Source organism: Denticeps clupeoides, chromosome 5, assembly GCF_900700375.1.
Source record: "Denticeps clupeoides chromosome 5, fDenClu1.1, whole genome shotgun sequence".
Lineage (NCBI taxonomy): Eukaryota > Metazoa > Chordata > Actinopteri > Clupeiformes > Denticipitidae > Denticeps > Denticeps clupeoides.
This window is the reverse complement of record NC_041711.1, coordinates 10384340-10389331: the sequence shown is the minus strand read 5'-3', so window position 1 is coordinate 10389331 and position 4992 is coordinate 10384340. Positions and strand designations below refer to the sequence as shown.

The window sequence follows — 4992 nt, the reverse complement described above, 5'->3', positions numbered from 1 at the left end:
TTGTAACAAAATTAATTATTTTAATGACATGTATAACTGTTAGTACATTTAAAACATTGAAAATATGTAGTGTGGTTGTAGAATGGCAACATATCTTTTATGTTTGGTCTAATGGCTGACTGTTTTGTTCATTATAGGAGACAATAAAGGGTATGAACCAAGCCAGTAACTGCCCCAAATCAGATGGTGCCTCTGAAGACAATCAGCATTGCACAGACAGTCCACAGCATGACAGTATCTTCCACATTCAGGTATGAAACTGCTCTTTTTTATGTATTTTAATTACAATATACGTTAAGTCCCCACAATGTGCAATGTGCAAGATATATGTGAAGTCCCCATAAAGTATTGTGTATCACAAATGTTTATGAAAGATTCACAAGACTCAGGATGAGAAGTGCTGCACCTCCCCCACAATGTCCCCACATTGTCTTCTAAAAAAAAATCTCTACACTAAGTCCACACACTACACCTATTTTGATCTATTAGGATTTTGTAACAAAATAAATTATTTTAATGACATGTATAACTGTTAGTACATTTAAAACATTGAAAATATGTAGTGTGGTTGTAGAATGGCAACATATCTTTTATGTTTGGTCTAATGGCTGACTGTTTTGTTCATTATAGGAGACAATAAAGGGTATGAACCAAGCCAGTAACTGCCCCAAATCAGATGGTGCCTCTGAAGACAATCAGCATTGCACAGACAGTTCACAGCATGACAGTATCTTCCACATTCAGGTATGAAACTGCTCTTTTTTATGTATTTTAATTACAATATACGTTAAGTCCCCACAATGTGCAATGTGCATGATATATGTGAAGTCCCCATAAAGTATTGTGTATCACAAATGTTTATGAAAGATTCACAAGACTCAGGATGAGAAGTGCTGCACCTCCCCCACTATGTCCCCACATTGTCTTCTAAAAAAAAATCTCTACACTAAGTCCACACACTACACCTATTTTGATCTATTAGGATTTTGTAACAAAATTAATTATTTTAATGACATGTATAACTGTTAGTACATTTAAACATTGAAAATATGTCGTGTGGTTGTAGAATGGCAACATATCTTTTATGTTTGGTCTAATGGCTGACTGTTTTGTTCATTATAGGAGACAATAAAGGGTATGAACCAAGCCAGTAACTGCCCCAAATCAGATGGTGCCTCTGAAGACAATCAGCATTGCACAGACCGTCCACAGCATGACAGTATCTTCCACATTCAGGTATGAAACTGCTCTTTTTTATGTATTTTAATTACAATATACGTTAAGTCCCCACAATGTGCAATGTGCATGATATATGTGAAGTCCCCATAAAGTATTGTGTATCACAAATGTTTATGAAAGATTCACAAGACTCAGGATGAGAGTGCTGCACCTCCCCCACTATGTCCCCACATTGTCTTCTAAAAAAATCTCTACACTAAGTCCACACACTACACCTATTTTGATAATGACATGTATAACTGTTAGTACATTTAAATTTTGAAATTATGTAGTGTGCTTGCAGAATGCAAACATTACTTTTACATTTGGTCAAATTGCAATCAGACAGTCAGAATTGCACTGCCAGTTCACAGGTTGAGAGTATCTTTCACATTCAGGTATGAAACTGTTCTTTTCAATGTATTTTTATCATAATATCGAATCTCGAATTCCGATCCGCCAAGGTGCAACTGAGCAAAGCACTGTCCCCACACACTTCTCCCCAGGCGCCTTTCATGGCTGCCTACTGCTCACCAACGGTGATGGGTTAAAAGCAAAGGACACATTTAGTTGTGTGCACATGTGCTGTGTTGCAGTGTATCACAATGACAATCACTTCTCTTTTACTTAATAAACATTAAGTCCCTTCAATGTAAATATATGTGACATCCCTACAAAGTAGAATGTGCTTCACCACTATTGTTGAAAGGTTAATAAGACTCAACAAGTTTTGTGTACGTGCCTCAGCAGGTACCCACGTTGTCTTCTAAAATGAAGGCTTTAGTGAAATAGCTAAGAGACTCCATGGTAGCATGAAATGGAGTCTACAACTGACATAAGTGGCTCAGGTAGTGCAGCTCGTTCAGGATCAAATTCAAATTTTATTTGTCACATACACAGTCATACATGATATGATATGCAGTTTTAACAAAAGTGTTTAAGTGTTAGGATATGTTAGGAAGTGTTCAAGTGTTAGGTATATCAATGCAAGCTATGGCAAGAAGGTTTGTGTAGAGTCCAGAACATGAAGGCACTACCAGGAAACAGGCCAGTACATCAGAAGACATGGAGGAGGCAGTAGAAGGGCAACCCAGCAGCAGGACTGCTACCTCCACCTTTGTGCAAGGAGGAACAGGAGGACCTCTGCCAGAGCCCTGCAAAATGACCTCCAGCAGGCCTCTCTGCTCTGCTCAAATGGTCAGAAACAGACTCCACAAGGGTGGTATGAGGGCCCGATGTCCATAGATTGGGGTTTTGCTTACAGCCCAACACTGTGCAGCATGTTTGGCATTTGCCAAAGAACAACAAGATTGGCAAATTCGCCACTGGCGCCCTGTGCTCTTCACAGATGAAACCAGGTTCACACAGAGCACATGTGACATGTGACAGTCTGGAGACGCCATGGAGAACATTCTGATGCCTGCAACATCCTCCAGCATGACCAGTGTGGCAGTGGGTCAGTAGTGGTGTGGGGTGGCATTTCTTTAGGGGGGCGCACAACCCTCCATGTGCTCGCCAGATGTAGCTTGACTGCCATTAACTACCGAGATGAGATCTTCAGACCCCATGTGCACATCTGGGACATCATATCTCGCTTCATCTACCAACACCACGTTGCATCACAGACTGTGCAGGAGTTGGCGGATTCTTTAGACCAGGTCTGGGAGGAGATCCCTCAGGAGACCATCCGTCACCTAAACAGGAGCATGTCCAGTCATTGTAGGGAGGTCATAGAGGCACGTGAAGGCCTCATTACTGGGCCTCATTTTTACTTATTTTAAGGACATTACATCAGCCCATAGTTTGTTTTGCCACTTTAATTTTGAGTGTGACTCCAAATCCAGAGCTTCATGGGTTGATAAATTTGATTTTCATCGATAATTTTTGTGTGATTTTGTAGTTAGCACATTCAACTATGTAAAGAAGTATTTAATAAGAATATTTCATTCATTCAGATGTAGGATGTCTTATTTCTGTGTTCCCTTAATTTGTGAGCAGTGTATTTTCTCCAAGAAAGAATCAAATCCTTAACAATTTTGAATGCATTTGTTTTGTGTTTAAGTGGCTCTTGATGTAGAACCACCCATAGATCCTTCTGCAAAAGAAGTCCAGAAATCTTCAATTGAACAAGCAACAGAAATAACAAGTACCACAACTACCATGAAAGGTACTGTTTGTTAAACTTCATAGAAAGCCTTTATGAACTTAAAAATCTCTGTTTTTTCTGATGTGCTTTGTTCATTCAGGTCGAAAGGTGGTAAAGAAAAAGAAATGGGACAGTGATGAAATGAATGCAGTTGAAAAGCATCTAAACAGGTTCATCAAAACTTGTACAGTGCCAGGAAAACAACAATGTGAGGCCTGTATAAATGCTGAACCTGTTGCCTTGAAAGACAGGGATTGGTTGTCTGTAAAGTTCTTTGTGAAGAACAAAATCACTACCCTTAAAAGAAGAATGTAAAGTCAGTTATTTTATTTTGTTTGGTATCTTATTTTCTGGTATTTTAGATTTCTGGTTATTACATTTGTTTTAAAAGGATCTTAGAATCTCTTTTTTTTTTTTTTGGAAATGGGTGCAATTCAGTAAAGTGTCTTTGAATCGAATGTAAATATGTACAGAATACTGTTCAGAATGCTACATAAAAATAGCAAAAAAAAATAAATATTTTATTCATGTTATTAAATTTTGATCTTTTCATTCATTATAGCTGCATCCCAGCTGTTTCGTCCCCATGTTGTTCACAAGTACCTACATCTTACAGTTAACCAGACAGTTCACTATGTGTGTCTGCTGGTCCTCACAAGTGATGTCTACCAGACAAGGTCCCCAGTTTGTAGGAAAATGTCACATTGCTTTATTAATGTATTTTCTATATTTTAAAGTGACAGTCATTTTTAAAGCCTCAAATGAAACATAAATCTATCTTTAGATTTTTCATAAAGCCTTTAGAAATGCACGTCCCCACGATGTGGCATCGTGCATGTAGTCCCCAAATTGCGGCTACACAAGTATGTGTGTGTGTGTGTGTGTGTGTGTGTGTGTGTGTGTGTGTGTGTGTGTGTGAATCAATGCACGAAATATTAGTGAGAGATTTTGAGCAGGATGTGTCCATTCTGTCTCCTCAAAATGGCAATATTGACACTTCAAGAGTAGATAATGACATACAGGTTAAGGGGTTTTAATCAAAACTCAATCCAAGTCCCTTTTTGCACTAGATACCCTCATTCAGAGAATCAGAATCATTTGACTATAAAGCTCATATGTATGCCTGCCATGTCTGGTGCAGTGTGACATATCTCTCTATCCTTAGGCTATTAAGGGAAACTGTTTAAATTCAATTTCAAGTTGAAAGACTCCTTTGAGCATCAAAATAGTCATTTACTGTGACCTGGCTTGGTTAGCGGTTAAAATGTGTAAAATGCAGCCACATAAGGCATAATGATTGCCTCCCTCACAACGACTTTTCGAAAATTACTTTGTGAAAATAAAGGAGTCCCAGTTTTCAATAAGAAAGCAGGGCAAGCATAATTTGCCTTTGTGAAATAAAAAGGACGGAAGTGAACATGTCCCTGGTTTATCAAAACATTGAAATTTTGACTAAGAAGACCCTTATCCAAATTGTTAATTTCAGCACTTATTTTGAGGACTGATGGTATTTTTAATGAATGTAGTGCTGTGGCACTCATTGTGTGATTAAATAAAATCGGAACTCTCCTCAACTATTAAACCTGAACATCTGACCAATACTTGCATTATAATTCATACTGCAATTC

General features: G+C 38.2%; 1 long non-coding RNA gene across 1 annotated transcript; it reads left to right on the top strand.

Moving 5' to 3' along the window:
- Window positions 1-1174: 1174 nt before the first annotated feature.
- Window positions 1175-3761, top strand: LOC114790983 (uncharacterized). The gene is made up of 3 exons (XR_003749887.1): window positions 1175-1236; window positions 3281-3385; window positions 3465-3761. It is a non-coding gene; the product is annotated as an uncharacterized LOC114790983 (long non-coding RNA).
- Window positions 3762-4992: the final 1231 nt, after the last annotated feature.